The sequence below is a fragment of the Rutidosis leptorrhynchoides genome, chromosome 11, assembly GCF_046630445.1.
Source record: "Rutidosis leptorrhynchoides isolate AG116_Rl617_1_P2 chromosome 11, CSIRO_AGI_Rlap_v1, whole genome shotgun sequence".
Taxonomy (NCBI): Eukaryota; Viridiplantae; Streptophyta; class Magnoliopsida; order Asterales; family Asteraceae; genus Rutidosis; species Rutidosis leptorrhynchoides.
Genome location: NC_092343.1, coordinates 71,163,977 through 71,183,022, shown reverse-complemented (window position 1 = coordinate 71,183,022; position 19,046 = coordinate 71,163,977).

The window sequence follows — 19,046 nt, the reverse complement described above, 5'->3', positions numbered from 1 at the left end:
TCTGAAGCCATGCGATCGCATGGAATTTGCTCCTCCAGGCCATGCGATCGCATGGCCAGCTGGATCAGGATATTTTCTTTTGCAAAACGTGGGCTGCTCGATTAAATTAATATATAATATAATATATATAATTATATATAATTATATATATATATTATATTATATTCTTGTGCATAGTTGACTTGTAATTTTAGCTCCGTTGACTCGCGCGTTGATGCTCGGTTCATGTCTCGGTTCCAGATTTTCGAACGTCCTTTCGTACGCGTAGATATCTTGTACTTTGCGTTCCGCGACTTGTACTCTTGTAATTTTTAGACGTTTCTCATCAATAAATTGAACCACTTGGATTGTACTTTGTACTTTTTTGCTTTTTGGTCATTTGCATCTTCAAATCGTTGTTTTCTTCTTTTATCTTCGCACTTATTTATTTAAACGATTATTACATAAAAATAGAACAATAGTAACTAAAAGCTTTACATATTGGAAGGATATTGATACTAAATATATGTTCCTTTTTAGCATTATCAATACTTTAACGCCAAATGTAATCCCTCCATTATAAAAAGGAATTTAAATTGATTTAATCGATGCCTTTGTCTTAAACCGCGTTCAACTTTAAAATCATTCTTCGAGCAACTGTTCACTAAAATAGACGTTCGGGACGCAAATAAACACATCTTGATCTAACCACACCATTTTTGTGAAAATCCTAAACTTGGCATCATATGAAACAAAAAGTCACATGACACTGAGTCGTACGCCTTCATGAATCGACTTTTAAAACCAATAGTTTCTCTTTTCTCTTCTTGAACCACTCCATTGTCTCTTTAAAAATAAGTGGTCCATTTAGAATTTGATGACCTTTGATGAAAGCGGTTTGCTCTCTACTAATCAACTTATCTGTTACCTTAGCCATCTGGTTAGCCAAGATTTTTGATATAATCTTATAAAGAACGTTAATTAACGAGATAGGGGCGGTAATCCTTGATATATGTCGGGTTAGAGATCTTAGGAATCAAGGTTGTAAATGCTAAATTCCTCCTGTTAGGTAAACGAACGTCACTAAAATTCTTTCCTTCTGCCACGACCAAGTAGACTTTAAAGATGTCCTAATAGGCTTTGATAAACGCGAAAGAATAACCATCTAGACTTGGAGCTTTGGAACTTCTACACTTCAATATAGCTTCTCTGATTTCACTCTCGGTAACCATAGCATCTAAAATGAAGTTATCGTTATTATTAAGGACCTGCGATGGTCTAAAGTCAGGAGGTTTGTTCAATCCCTATTCTTTTGCGAATTTGACCTTAGAAAATAATAAAAAGCATTTTTTTACCAAACACGCATCCGTCACCCACTCGCCATCCAGAGATATACCCGACACCATTTTTTTGCCCCGTTTATATTTGAGAATAGAGTGAAAAGACTTAAAATTTTCATCACCTTCTATATCCCAGTTTATTATTGATTTTTGCAAAATGTTAGAATCTTCCACGGCTTGTAATACAATCAATTCTTGAAACAAATACATCCTTCTATGATTTCTTCTTCAGTAGCTATAATCTCATCGATCCTACCATCTATGACCAGAATACGAGACTGAATGACATTCGACCTAGCAAATTCGTTATTCATTTTCTCTTTGACCCATGTCTTTGTTTTAGACTTCAAACTCTTTAGTTTATATTGAAATAAAAGTCGAGAGTAATTGCTATTAGACCAACATTCCCGAACCAACAATCAAATTCTCGGTTCCAGCAACCAAAAATTAAAAAGAGGTAACGGAGTAGGCCCATAATCAACCTTTTTGGTATACAAAAGAAGTGTCAAATGATCCGACCACCCACTTTGTAATGCCATTAAAAAGAAAAACGTTAGAAACATTACTAGAAAACAAAATACGATCAATAAAGCTCATATTTGTGGCTTTTGATGAAGCCGTTAAATACATTCTCCTATTCCTGATTAAATAACGAACCAAACCTTTCTTGTTCTTCCCTAACCTCATTCATATCACCAAAACTAATATACTCTCCAATATGATCCAGAATAAAATTACGCAACCAACTCCAACAACTCACCTTCGTTTGAGAAGTGTGCGGACCATAAACATTAACCATGTATAACGTTTCATTCAAGGTTACCCATTTACCGTTGACGATGAGAAAATTGTCGTCACACCAAATATCTTCCTTAACGAAATAATTAGGATCCAAAATCTATATAATACGGCCCAAGATGCCCCTTGATAAACAATAAGCATAATCGAACGCTTAATTACCTCACATCTATTTAATCCTAAATATCTCTAAATGATGAATCTTAGATTCCCGAGTCCCGAGAAATTGTATGCTATTCGAATACCACATAATCATTAAAAAACACTCTTTTGCGCCTCTTTTTACACCCATTTAAATTGACCGATAGTAGCCTCATTGATCACCGATTAACACACCAAACTGATCGATTAATTGATTGTATAAATCACGTAGGTTGTTTTCATCCAAGCCAACCTTCACTCCAGCTTTCGCCACTACCTCTTTACCATGAACGTTTTAAGTAGTATCATGAACCGTAACTTTCACCTCTTTTGCAATCAAATCGCTGTTACGAATATCAACACAAAACCTTCCAAGGCTCATTGGGCTTGACTTGATATTATCAAAAAAAGATGAAATTGTCAACTGTCAAAGCTACCTTTTTGAAAGAATTTTCCTTCCATGCACATAACGACATAGCCGTTACTTCAACCCAATTTAACTTCTTATCCAACATATAGTTCATGGCTATCGGTCAAGCAATTGAATACAAAGATCTTAATAACTTGTTAGTCCTGAATCGGTTACATGTGTCAACCGAATTAAACTAACACCAAGCACACAACCCACCAACATGTTGTAGATTGGTATCAACAAATCCTTCATCTTTTAATATTGTTCTTAGACTTTCCAACGTCCCAATGTTCTTAAACTTGATCAAACTGACTTCAAAAAATCGGTCTGTGGAGATGGGTAAGACATCGAGAGGAACCAATAAAAATAAAAACAAGCACACTTCTACTAAGGTTTTAAGAAGCCACACCGTTGGTGGAGATGAAAAGATGGATTCAAGTGAATCTGAAGATTCTATATCTAAACCCAATCCATCTAATCTTGCGGTGGATGCAATGATGGCTGCACAAAGTAACGAGTTTGATCAGGGTAAGGAAACCCAATTGGATATTCCTACAGTTGATGTTCAACCAGAAAAGAGAGAAGCTACAACTCAGTCTGGTGATACGGGTGATGTTGCAGATACATATGTTTAGGAAAACGATGAGAAGGTTAACGAGGATAGGTGTAGTGTACATACAGGATCTAAATCATCTTCGAATGAGGAGGATCAGACAACATTAAAACCAAAGTCTCCTATTCGGGTGAATGAAAGTCACGTGTCGTCCCCAAATTGTAAGTTGCATGATCAGCCGGTACCTGAGTACGTTTTTCCTACTCTTAATCAGAGCTTCAAGGAAATTGAGAAGAAAGATGATGGGCAACAAGAGACACATGTGACCTATTTAAATATGCCTGTAAAGTCCAACGACGCTCGTAAGGCTAACTTTCGGAAACTTGATTGTGATTGTAGTGACCCGAACTTTTCCATGTTTATATATATTAAATGATTTTTTTATTTACATGATTAAGTGTTTCCAACATGTTAAGCAATCAAACTTGTTAAGACTTGATTAATTTAAATAGGTTTCATATAGACAATTGACCACCCAAGTTGACCGGTGATTCACGAACGTTAAAACTTGTAAAAACTATATGATGACATATATATGATTATATATATAGTTAACATGATATTATGATAAGTAAGTATCTCATTAGGTATTTTAACAATGAGTTATATACATAAAATTGAGTTTATTGAATTAAGAAACTCGAAACGATATATATAACGATTATCGTTATAACAACGTCTTACTAAATACATATGAATCATATTAAGATATTGATACACTATGTTTAATCATGATAAATGATAAGTAAACATGTCATTAAGTGTATTAACAATGAACTACATATGTAAAAACAAGACTACTAACTAAATGATTTCGAAACGAGACATATATGTAACGATTATCGTTGTAACAACATTTAACTGTATATATATCATACTAAGATATATTAATATATCATAATATCATGATAATGTAATAATTTAACATCTCTTTAGATATAATAAACAATGGGTTAACAACATTTAACAAGAACGTTAACCTAAAGGTTTCAAAACAACATTTACATGTAACGACTAACGATGACTTAACGACTCAGTTAAAATGGATATACATGTAGTGTTTTAATATGTATTCATACACTTTTGAAAGACTTCAAGACACTTATCAAAATACTTCTACTTAATAAAAATGCTTACAATTACATCCTCGTTCAGTTTCATCAACAATTCTACTCGTATGCACCCGTATTCGTACTCGTACAATACCCAACTTTTAGATGTATGTACTATTGGTATATACACTCCAATGATCAGCTCTTAGTAGCCCATGTGAGTCACCTAACACATGTGGGAACCATCAATTGGCAACTAGCATGAAATATCTCATAAAATTACAAAAATATTAGTAATCATTCATGACTTATTTACATGTAAACAAAATTACACATCCTTTATATCTAATCCATATACCAATGACCAAAAACACCTTAAAATACTTTCATTCTTCAATTTTCTTCATCAAATTAATATCTCTCAAGTTCTATCTTCAAGTTCTAAGTGTTCTTCATAAATTCTATAAGTTCTAGTTTCATAAAATCAAGAATACTTCCAAGTTTGCTAGCTTACTTCCAATATTGTAAAGTGATCATCCAACCTCAAGAAATCTTTCTTATTTATAGTAAGATTTCTTTCTAATACAAGGTAATACTCATATTCAAACTTTGATTCAATTTCTATAACTACAACAATCTTATTTCGAGTGGAAATCTTACTTGAACTTGTTTTCGTGTCATGATTCTGCTTCAAGAACTTTCAAGCTTTGAAGCTAGATCTATTTTTCTTATTTCTAGTAGGTTTATCCACAAAACCTGAGGTAGTAATGATGTTCATAACATCATTCGATTCATATATATAAAACTACCTTATTCGAAGGTTTAAACTTGAAATCACTAGAACATAGTTTAGTTAATTCTAAACTTGTTCGCAAACAAAAGTTAATCCTTCTAACTTGACTTTTAAAATCAACTAGACACATGTTCTATATCTATATGATATTCTAACTTAATGATTTAAAACCTGAAAACACGAAAAACACCGTAAAACTGGATATACGCTGTCGTAGTAACACCGCGGGCTGTTTTGGGTTTGTTAATTAAAAACTATGATAAACTTTGATTTAAAAGTTGTTCTTCTGGGAAAATGATTTTTCTTATGAACATGAAACTATATCCAAAAATCATGATTAAACTCAAAGTGAAAGTATGTTTTCCAAAATGGTCATCTAGACGTCGTTCTTTCGACTGAAATGACTACCTTTACAAAAATGACTTGTAACCTATATTTCTGACTATAAACTTATAATTTTTCTGTATAGATTCATAAACTTAAGTTCAATATGAAACCATGGCAATTGGATTCACTCAAAACGGATTTAAAACGAAGAAGTTATGGGTAAAACAAGATTGGATATTTTTACTTGTTGTAGCTACGTGAAAATTGGTAACAAATCTATATTAATCATATCCTAGCTAACTTATATTGTATAATACATATATTCTAATATATTATGTAATCTTGGGATACCATAGACACGTATGCAAATGTTTTGAAATATCATATCGACCCATGTATATATGTTATTTGGAACAACCATACACACTCTATATGCAGTAATGTTGGAGTTAGCTATACAGGGTTGAGGTTGATTTCAAAAATATATATACTTTGAGTTGTGATCTAGCCTGAGACGTGTATACACGGGGTCGTGGATTGATTCAAGATAATATATATCAATTTATTTCTGTACATCTAACTGCGGACAACTAGTGGTAGGTTACTAACGAGGACAGCTGACTTAATAAACTTAAAACAGTAAAACGTATTAAAAAATGTTGTAAATATATTTTGAACATACTTTGATATATATGTACATATTTGTTATAGGTTCGTGAATCGACCAGTTGCCAAGTCTTACTTCCCGACGAAGTAAATCTGTGAAAGTGAGTTATAGTCCCACTTTTAAAATCTAATATTTTTGGGATGAGAATACATGCAGCTTTATAAATGTTTTACAAAATAGACACAAGTACATGAAACTACTTTCTATGGTTGAACGATCGAAGCCGAATATGCCTCTTTTACTTGGTAACCTAAGAATTAGTAAACCAGTCTACTAATTGACGCGAATCCTAAAGATAGATCTATTGGGCCCAACAAACCCCATCCGTTGTAGCGGATGCTTTAGTACTTCGAGTTTTTATATCATGTCTGATGGATGTCCCGGAATGATGGGGATATTCTTATATGCATCTTGTTAATGTCGGTTACCAGGTGTTCACCGTATGAATGATTTTTATCTCTATGTATTGGATGTATTGAAATATGAAATCTTGTGGTCTATTATTATGATTTGATAATATATAGGTTAAACCTATAACTCACCAACATTTTTGTTGACGTTTTAAGCATGTTTATTCTCAGGTGATTATTAAGAGCTTCCGATGTTGCATACTAAAATAAGGACAAGATTTGGAGTCCATGCTTGTATGATATTATGTAAAACTGCATTCAAGAAACTTATTTTTGATGTAATATATTCATATTGTAAACCATTATGTAATGGTCGTGTGTAAACGGTATATTTTAGATTATCATTATTTGATAATCTACGTAATGCTTTTTAAACCTTTATCGATAAAATGAAGGTTATGTTTGTTTTAAAAATGAATGCAGTCTTTGAAAAACGTCTCATATAGAGGTCAAAACCTCGCGACGAAATCAATTAATATGGAACGTTTATAATCAATATGAACGGGATATTTCAGTTGGTATCGGAGCGTTGGTCTTAGAGAACTAAAAATTTGCATTAGTGTGTCTTATCGAGTTTGTTAGGATACATTAGTGAGTCTGGACTTCGACCGTGTTTTCTTTAAAAACGATTGCTTAACACTTTTGTTGGAAACTATATATTATTAACATGTAAATATTATGTGATATATTAACCTCTTAATGTGTTTGATATTGTGTGATAGATGTCTACCACTAGTACAAATCCCATCAATTCACCTAATAATAATGAAGAGTCGAATATATTTTGGGAAGATTCACAAATTCTCGAAGAGGAACCGGAAGAAGAGGAACCGGAAGAGGAGAAACCGGAAGAAGAAGAGGTTCCGGAGGAAGAAATATTGATACCTATAATAAATCGATTAAATAAAAGAAAATCCTCAACCAACGGACCAAAGTTAATAATGGTCAATGGTGTTTCCGCCGAGGAAGCAAAATATTGGGAAGATTATCAATTTTCCGATGAATCGGATCTCGATGAGGATTCCGATGATGTTATAGAAATTACCTCGACCCAATTTAATAAAGCGAAAGAAAATAATAAGGGAAAATGTATAAAAATAGAGAAACCCGATTCCAACCCCAATGAACTTTATATGTATCGGCAACATCCGTATTTCCTAAAATGTAACAATGACCCGGGAACCTCTAAACCACCAGGTTTTTCTAAACCATTGTGGAAAACCATGGCTCGTATTAGAGGAACACCATATATTCCTAGAAAATTAGGAAAACGAACCAAGTCCGAAGAAGAAGAAACCAGTGATTCAGATTAGAGGGTTGTAATCATGTTGTGTATTCTATGTATTGTAGTGTGCTTGTACTTTTATTTTCTATGTAAAAATTGCTTGTATTGTTTGTTAATTATCTTTTACGAATCTAATCCTTGTCTATTTTACAGTATAAAAACAAAATGGACGTTAAGGGTAGACAACCGAATATTTTAGAAGACCTACCAGAGGATATGATTGAGGAAATCTTGTCTAGAGTCTGTCAGAATTCATCAGCACATTTAGTTATGGCGAAATTAACTTGTCAAACATTTGAAAGACTTTCCAGAAATGCCTTAGTTTATAAAAGGCTTTCCTTTGATAGGTGGGGTATATCACATTGGGGAGACCATAAGTTACACCGTGTTTTCTTTAAAGCGTTAAATGCGGGGAACCCAACTGCAATTTTACGCTACGGGTTAAGAACCTATTTTGACTCAACATATCCCAACATAGGATTTCGTGAATTAGAAAGAGCTTCTAACATGCAACATAAAGAAGCATGTTATGCTTACGGGTTAGTGATGTTCGCTTCTTACCAAAGAGAGAAAAAGAACATCGGATTGCAGCTTTTAAATAAAACCTTCCCATAAGTGACGGATTCAGTAGTTGGGGTGAGAAACAAGGTTTTTAGATTATTACGGGGCTGTTGAACATTACGAAACCCTCGTCCTTTTGACGACATTACAACATGCTTCCTAGCCAATGGTCTTAACGGTTATTTTCTACAAGATCAAGGATGGGAAGTCGTCTTAGTAAAATCTGAATGCATGACTTGTTTCTGGACTTATGAATTACGTGTCTTTATTTCTTTTGCTGAACAACTTGCATATTAACTAGAATTGCCTTCATATCTGCCAAGTAGCAAAGTTATTATGTGCTATATTTCATCCTATATGTATTATAGCTGTATTGTAAGTTTGTAAAATATTGTATAAAGTTTGAACGCGAAATATTATTGTAATAAGTTTTTCCTATAGAATCATAGTAGTTGAATTGTATAATAGCTGCTAAGTATGAGCTTAACGGGTAGGTACTACCCGAATTAAAACTATAAAATGCTAATATGAAGAAAAAGCTTTTATAAATAATTTCATATTATGCTATGAAATATTATTGGCTACTCTTAAATTCTATATGATTAACTCAATTCTTTTGGCTATTTTGAAGGAAATGGCACAGGCGACTCGTCAGAACTTGAACATGAGTGAGGAAGACTTCCGTGTTTTCCTTGCTGCGAACATAACCGCAGTGCAGGCTGCAATGCAAAATAACAATAAATCTGGATCTAGCAGTGGAACTAATTCCGCAAGAAATCGTGTAGGATGCTCCTACAAAGAATTCACTGCCTGCAAACCTTTGAAATTTGATGGAACCGAAGGACCAATTGGATTGAAACGGTGGACCGAGAAGGTTAAATAGGTGTTTGCCATAAGTAAGTATGCTGAAGATGACAAAGTTAAGTACGCTACGCATACCTTCACAGGTACGGCGTTAACGTGGTGGAATACCTATCTCGAGCAGGTAGGACAAGATGCTGCTTACGCACTACCATGGTCAGCATTCAAGCAATTGATGAACGAGCAGTATCGTCCCAAGAACGAGGTCAATAAGCTCAAGGTAGAGCTTAGAGGATTACGAACGCAAGGTTTCGATATCACCACGTACGAACAAAGATTCACAGAATTGTGCCATTGTGTCCCAGAACGTTTGAAGACGAAGAAGAGAAGATCGACGCATTTGTAAAAGGGTGACCGGAAAGAATTCAAGAAGATGTGAGTTCACACGAGCCCTCCTCCATACAAAAGGTAAGTCGAATGGCTCACAAATTAGTGAACCAGATCGAAGGAAGGATTAAAGAGCAGGCGGCTGAAGAGGCTAACATGAAACAAGTCAAGAGAAAGTGGGAAGAAACCAATGACAAGAGTCACCAATACAACAACAACAATCACAACCAAAATTGTAATAACTATCCCAATAACCGCAACATCAATTGCAACAACAACTTCAACAAACATCCCAACAACAACTACAATAACAGGCCCAACAACAATAACAACAACAACAACAACAACAACAACAACAACAACAATAACAATCCCAACAACAATCTCAATAACAACAATGGCAACAAAAACCAAAAACAGCCATGCCAAAGATGTGAAGAGCATCACCTGGGGTTCTGCATGACATTTTGCAACAGGTGTAAAAGAAATGGTCATAGCGCGAAGAAGTGCGAAATCTACGGACCAATGCATAACAGAACTAAAGGAACAAATAATGTCGGAACCAATAACACCACCATAGTTTGTTTTGGATGTGGAAAACCGGCCCACTTTAGTAGAAATTGCCCGAATCAGGGGAATACTAATGGGCAGGGACGCGGAAGAGTTTTCAATATTAATACGGCAGAAGCGCAGGAAGACCCGGAGCTTGTTACGGGTACGTTTCTCATTGACAATAAATCTGCTTATGTTTTATTTGATTCGGGTGAGGATAGAAGCTATATGAGTAGAGATTTTTGTGCTAAACTAAGTTGTTCACTGACGCCCTTGGATAATAAATTTTTACTCGAATTAGCAAACAGTAAATTAATTACAGCAGATAATATATGTCGGAATCGAGAAATTAAACTGGTTAGCGAAACATTTAAGATTGACTTGATACCAGTAGAGTTAGGGAGTTTTGATGTGATAATCGGTATGGACTGGATGAAAGAAGTAAAAGCAGAGATCATTTGTTACAAAAATGCAATTCGCATTATACGAGAAAAAGGAAAACCCTTAATGGTGTACGGAGAAAAGAGCAACGCGAAGTTAAATCTTATTAGTAACCTGAAGGCACAAAAACTAATAAGAAAAGGTTGCTATGTTGTGCTAGCACACGTTGAGAAATACAATTCCAAAGAAAAGAACATCAATGATGTTCCAGTCGCAAAAGAATTTCCCGATGTATTTCCGAAAGAATTACCGGGACTACCTCCACACCGATCCGTTGAATTTCAAATAGACCTTGTACCGGGAGCTGCACCAATAGTTCGTGCTTCATACAGACTCGCACCCAGCGAAATGAAGGAACTTCAGAGCCAATTACAAGAACTTTTAGAGCGTGGTTTTATTCGACCAAGCACATCACCATGGGGAGCTCCTGTTTTGTTTGTCAAGAAGAAGGATGGTACATTTAGGTTATGTATCGACTACCGAGAGTTGAACAAACTTACCATCAATAACCGCTACCCACTACCGAGAATCGATGACTTATTTGGTCAAATACAAGGCTCATCGGTTTATTCTAAGAATGATTTACGTTCTGGGTATCATCAAATGCGGGTGAAGGAGGATGATATTCCAAAGACTGCTTTTAGGACGTGTTACGGTCATTACGAGTTTATGGTTATGCTGTTTGGATTGACTAACGCACTAGCTATGTTCATGGACCTCATGAACCGAGTGTGTAGGCCATATCTTGACAAGTTTGTCATTGTTTTCATCGATGACATACTTATTTACTCGAAGAATGATCAAGAACACGAAGAACATTTGAGAAAAGTGCTAGAGTTGCTGAGAAAAGAAAAACTGTACGCTAAGTTTTCAAAGTGTGCATTTTGGTTGGAAGAAGTTCAATTCCACGGTCATATAGTGAACAAAGAAGGTATTCAGGTGGATCCAGCAAAGATTGAAACCGTTGAAAAGTGGAAAACCCCGAAAACTCCGAAACACATACGTCAATTTTTAGGACTGGCTGGTTACTCCGAAACCCTTGACTGCATTAATGCATAAAGGGAAGAAATTTGAATGGAAAGATGAACAAGAGAAAGCGTTTCAACTATTGAAGAAACAGTTAACTACGACACCTATATTGTCATTACCTGAAGGGAATGATGATTTTGTGATATATTGTGACGCCTCAAAGCAAAGTCTCGGTTGTGTATTAATGCAACGAACGAAGGTAATTACTTATGCGTCTAGACAATTGAAGATTCACGAGCAGAATAATACGACGCATGATTTGGAATTAGGCGCAGTTGTTTTTGCATTAAAGACTTGGAGGCACTACTTATATGGGGTCAAAAGTATTATATATACCGACCACAAAAGTCTTCAACATATATTTAATCAGAAATAACTGAACATGAGGCAGCGCAGGTGGATTGAATTGTTGAATGATTACGACTTTGAGATTCGTTACCACCCGGAGAAGGCGAATGTGGTAGCCGACGCTTTGAGTAGAAAGGACAGAGAACCCATTCAAGTAAAAGCTATGAATATAATGATTCACAATAACCTTACTACTCAAATAAAGGAGGCGTAACAAGGAGTTATAAAAGAGGGAAATTTAAAGGATGAAATACTCAAAAGATCGGAGAAGCATCTAAATATTCGTGAAGACGGAACCCGGTATAGGGCTGAAAGAATTTGGGTACCAAAATTTGGAGATATGAGAGAAATGGTACTTAGAGAAGCTCATAAAACCAGATACTCAATACATCCTGGAACGGGGAAGATGTACAAAGATCTCAAGAAACATTTTTGGTGGCCAGGTATAAAATCCGATGTTACTAAATATGTAGGAGAATGTTTGACGTGTTCTAAGGTCAAAGCTGAGCATCAGAAACCATCAGGTCTACTTCAACAACCCGAAATCCCAGAATGGAAATGGGAAAATATTACCATAGATTTCATCACTAAATTGCCAAGGACTGCAAGTGGTTTTGATACTATTTGAGTAATAGTTGATCGTCTCACCAAATCAGCACACTTCCTGCCAATTAGAAAAGATGACAAGATGGAGAAGTTAGCACGACTGTATTTGAAGGAAGTCATCTCCAGACATGGAATACCAATCTCTATTATCTCTGATAGGGATGGCAGATTTATTTCAAGATTCTGGCTGACATTACAGCAAGCATTAGGAACTCGTCTAGACATGAGTACTGCCTATCATCCACAAACTGATGGGCAGAGCGAAAGGACGATACAAACGCTTGAAGACATGCTACGAGCATGTGTTATTGATTTCAAAAACAGTTGGGATCGACATCTACCGTTAGCAGAATTTTCCTACAACAACAGCTACCATTCAAGCATTGAGATGGCGCCGTTTGAAGCACTTAATGGTAGAAAGTGCAGGTCTCCGATTTGTTGGAGTGAAGTGGGGGATAGACAGATTACGGGTCCGGAGATAATACAAGAAACTACCGAGAAGATCATCCAAATTCAACAACGGTTGAAAACCGCCCAAAGTCGACAAAAGAGCTATGCCGACATTAAAAGAAAAGATATAGAATTTGAAATTGGAGAGATGGTCATTCTTAAGGTTGCACCTTGGAAAGGCGTTGTTCGATTTGGTAAACGAGGGAAATTAAATCCAAGGTATATAGGACCATTCAAGATTATTGATCGTGTCGGACCAGTAGCTTACCGACTTGAATTATCACAACAACTCGCGGCTGTACATAACACTTTCCACGTCTCAAATTTGAAGAAATGTTTTGCTAAAGAAGATCTCACTATTCCGTTAGACGAAATCCAAATCAACGAAAAACTTCAATTCGTCGAAGAACCCGTCGAAATAATGGATCGTGAGGTTAAAAGACTTATGCAAAATAAGATACCAATTGTTAAAGTTCGATGGAATGCTCGTAGAGGACCCGAGTTCACCTGGGAATGAGAAGATCAGATGAAAAAGAAATACCCGCACTTATTTCCAGAAGATACGTCAACACCTCCAACTGCTTAAAATTTCGGGACGAAATTTATTTAACGGGTAGGTACTGTAGTGACCTGAACTTTTCCATGTTTATATATATTAAATGAAATTGTTATTTACATGATTAAGTATTTCCAACATGTTAAGCAATCAAACTTGTTAAGACTTGATTAATTTAAATAGGTTTCATATAGACAATTGACCACCCAAGTTGACCGGTGATTCACGAACGTTAAAACTTGTAAAAACTATATGATGACATATATATGATTATATATATAGTTAACATGATATTATGATAAGTAAGTATCTCATTAGGTATTTTAACAATGAGTTATATACATAAAATTGAGTTTATTGATTTAAGAAACTCGAAACGATATATATAACGATTATCGTTATAACAACGTCTTACTAAATACATATGAATCATATTAAGATATTGATACACTATGTTTAATCATGATAAATGATAAGTAAACATGTCATTAAGTGTATTAACAATGAACTACATATGTAAAAACAAGACTACTAACTAAATGATTTCGAAACGAGACATATATGTAACGATTATCGTTGTAACAACATTTAACTGTATATATATCATACTAAGATATATTAATATATCATAATATCATGATAATGTAATAATTTAACATCTCTTTAGATATAATAAACAATGGGTTAACAACATTTAACAAGAACGTTAACCTAAAGGTTTCAAAACAACAGTTACATGTAACGACTAACGATGACTTAACGACTCAGTTAAAATGGATATACATGTAGTGTTTTAATATGTATTCATACACTTTTTAAAGACTTCAAGACACTTATCAAAATACTTCTACTTAATAAAAATGCTTACAATTACATCCTCGTTCAGTTTCATCAACAATTCTACTCGTATGCACCTGTATTCATACTCGTACAATACACAGCTTTTAGATGTATGTACTATTGGTATATACACTCTAATGATCAGCTCTTAGAAGCCCATGTGAGTCACCTAACACATGTTGGAACCATCATTTGGCAACTAGCATGAAATATCTCATAAAATTACAAAAATATTAGTAATCATTCATGACTTATTTACATGTAAACAAAATTACACATCCTTTATATCTAATCCATATACCAACAATCAAAAACACCTAAAAACACTTTCATTCTTCAATTTTCTTCATCATATTGATCTCTCTCAAGTTCTATCTTCAAGTTCAAAGTGTTCTTCATAAATTCTATAAGTTCTAGTTTCATAAAATCAAGAATACTTCCAAGTTTGCTAGCTTACTTCCAATCTTGTAAAGTGATCATCCAACCTCAAGAAATCTTTCTTATTTATAGTAAGATATCTTTCTAATACAAGGTAATACTCATATTCAAACTTTGATTCAATTTCTATAACTATAACAATCTTATTTCAAGTGGAAATCTTACTTGAACTTATTTTCGTGTCATGATTCTGCTTCAAGAACTTTCAAGCTTTGAAGCTAGATCTATTTTTTTTCATTTCTAGTAGGTTTATGCACAAAACCTGAGGTAGTAATGATGTTCATAACATCATTCAATTCATATATATAAAACTACCTTATTCGAAGGTTTAAACTTGAAATCACTATAACATAGTTTAGTTAATTCTAAACTTGTTCGCAAACAAAAGTTAATCCTTCTAACTTGACTTTTAAAATCAACTAGACACATGTTCTATATCTATATGATATTCTAACTTAATGATTTAAAAACTGAAAACACGAAAAACACCGTAAAACTGGATATACGCCGTCGTAGTAACACCGCGGGCTGTTTTGGGTTAGTTAATTAAAAACTATGATAAACTTTGATTTAAAAGTTGTTCTTATGGAAAAATGATTTTTCTTATGAACATGAAACTATATTAAAATATCATGATTAAACTCAAAATGGAAGTATGTTTTCCAAAATGGTCATCTAGACGTCGTTCTTTCGATTGAAATGACTACCTTTACAAAAACGACTTGTAACCTGTATTTCTGACTATAAACTTATACTTTTTCTTTATAGATTCATAAACTTAAGTTCAATATGAAACCATAGCAATTGGATTCACTCAAAACGGATTTAAAACGAAGAAGTTATGGGTAAAACAAGATTGGATATTTTTACTTGTTGTAGCTACGTGAAAATTGGTAACAAATCTATATTAATCATATCCTAGCTAACTTATATTGTATAATACATATATTCTAATATATTATGTAATCTTGGGATACCATAGACACGTATGCAAATGTTTTGACATATCATATCGACCCATGTATATATGTTATTTGGAACAACCATAGACACTCTATATGCAGTAATGTTGGAGTTAGCTATACAGGGTTGAGGTTCATTCCAAAAATATATATACTTTGAGTTATGATCTAGCCTGAGACATGTATACACTGGGTCGTGGATTGATTCAAGATAATATATATCAATTTATTTCTGTACATCTAACTGTGGACAACTAGTGGTAGGTTACTAACGAGGACAACTGACTTAATAAACTTAAAACAGTAAAACGTATTAAAAAATGTTGTAAATATATTTTGAACATACTTTGATATATATGTACATATTTGTTATAGGTTCGTGAATCGACCAGTAGCCAAGTCTTACTTCCCGACGAAGTAAATCTGTGAAAGTGAGTTATAGTCCCACTTTTAAAATCTAATATTTTTGGGATAAGAATACATGCAGCTTTATAAATGTTTTAAAAAATAGACACAAGTACATGAAACTACTTTCTATGGTTGAACGATCGAAGCCGAATATGCCCCTTTTACTTGGTAACCTAAGAATTAGTAAACCAGTCTACTAATTGACGCGAATCCTAAAGATAGATCTATTGGGCCCAACAAACCCCATCCGTTGTAGCGGATGCTTTAGTACTTCGAGTTTTTATATCATGTTCGATGGATGTCCCGGAATGATGGGGATATTCTTATATGCATCTTGTTAATGTCGGTTACCAGGTGTTCACCGTATGAATAATTTTTATCTCTATGTATGGGATGTATTGAAATATGAAATCTTGTGGTCTATTATTATGATTTGATAATATATAGGTTAAACCTATAACTCACCAACATTTTTGTTGACGTTTTAAGCATGTTTATTCTCAGGTGATTATTAAGAGCTTCCGTTGTTGCATACTAAAATAAGGACAATATTTGGAGTCCATGCTTGTATGATATTATGTAAAACTGCATTCAAGAAACTTATTTTTGATGTAATATATTCATATTGTAAACCATTATGTAATGGTCGTATGTAAACGGTATATTTTAGATTATCATTATTTGATAATCTACGTAATGCTTTTTAAACCTTTATCGATAAAATAAAGGTTATGGTTGTTTTAAAAATGAATGCAGTCTTTGAAAAACGTCTCATATAGAGGTCAAAACCTCGCGACGAAATCAATTAATATGGAACGTTTATAATCAATATGAACGGGACATTTCAGTGATGATGTCTTGGATAATGATGTGGATGTGGTTATTCCGTTATCTTCAGTAGAGGAGGCGAAGCATCGGTATAGTAATACTCTATACAGTTACTTTCTTGACAAACGTATAGCTTTTCCTGTTGTCCAAAGTTATGTGTTAAATGCATGGCGGAAGTATGGTATTGAGAAGGTGATGATGAATGCTAAAGGATACTTTTTCTTTAAATTCACGTCAGATAAGGGGATGTTGGATGTCCTTGAAAATGGCCCTTGGATTATTCGTAGTGTGCCCATTAATCAATGGTCTCCGAATATTTCACTATCCAAAGAGGAGCTTTCAAAAATTCTTGTGTTGGTTAAGCTTCACGATGTCCCATTAACTGGTTTTACAGAAGATGGTTTGAGTGTTATTGCATCCAAGCTTGGGACTCCAATGATGTTGGACTCTTATACGAGCACAATGTGTATGGAATCATGGGGTCGACCAAATTATGCGAGAGCAATGATAGAAGTGTCAGCTAAGATTGAGTTAAAAGATAGTTTACGTGTAGCTACTCCTCGGTTAGAGGGGAGTGGGAGGACTATGGATGTGGTAAGAGTGGAGTATGAATGGAAACCTCCGAGATGTGCTTGTTACGAAGTGTTTGGTCACACAAATGATCAATGTCCGAAAAATATTCAAGAAAAAGTGATGGAACCAAAACTTTTGGACGATTTCCAAAAAGTCCGGAAGAAGCAAGGAAAATGTCATGTGACCAATAATAATTATGGGAATGGGCAGCATCCTAAAGCAGGATTTGGCGTGGGAAAACAAAAGAGCAAAGTGGTGTATAGGCCGAAGAATCTAATTGAGCAAAAGGAGAAGACTGTAGGAACAAATAAAAAGGATCATACTGGTCATATTGGAACTAGTAAGGGGGTTCAAGTGAAGGTTCATAATGCTTTCGATGCTCTTTATAATGATTCATTTCATCTAGTCGATGAACCGAGTGATGTAGAACTCGAGGATAATGAAACAGCCATGTTTATGGCAGCGAAAAATACTAATAAGGCTTCGACTCCATTTGGTATGAAGTCGGGCTGGTTATAGGTGTGTCGTTGAATGTCGTTTGGTTTTGTTAGGCTTGATATGTGTAGGGTCTAGCTTGGTTGATGGTCTTTTTGTGAGTCCGCAAGGTGTGCTTGTGACCGTTTGTTCTTCATTGTATTTTTTTATTATTTTTATAAATAATATTCACCGGGTAGAACTCTTTACCAAAAAAAAAAAAAAAAAAAAAAAAAAAAAACTGACTTCAAAGGGTTAGATAGTTTAATCTAATCTTGATCCTCTAAAGTCACTAATAATCCGTCGTCCACCTTCTCCTTAACAACATTCTCTTTTGAAGAACCACTCCCATTAAGTTCACTAGCATACGAACCATCATCTTTGTGAACCATATTGAGTTTAGGGAATGATTCACCCTTATTAATTATTATTAACCCTTATATACTAAACTAGTGTTCGAACCCTCGCTTCGCGCCGGGGTTCGGTTTTCAATGTATTATATTGCGTTTAGTTTGTAAAATTATTTCGTGGCTAACGATGAGATCGTTGAAGCGCAACTCGAGTCGAACTAAAAGGTATAATCCGTGAAAGATTTAAATGTTATTTTAAATTAACAATATATGCACATCTCCGCGTTTCACTATGGAATTGTCGACTTTTAAAAATTTAACGCAAAATCGACGTGTATGAAAAGTACCTCAAATATTTAGCGCTTTTTAAAAAGCGTCTGTATTGCGTATAGTTAGTGACAGTGTGCTCCTAAAATTATTTCGAGTTTAACGATGGTGTCAGAAAAATTTAACTCGTTGCGAGCGAGAAGATATGACCCGTTGAATATTTGGGTGGAGTTTATTTAAAATTTTTTTATGAAAATGAGTATTGACACTATACCCCCTGTTTGGGGGGTCGATTTTATTATTTGAACAAACTGTGGGGCCTTTTTTAAAAAAAAAGGTGGAAAAGGGGAAACAAAAA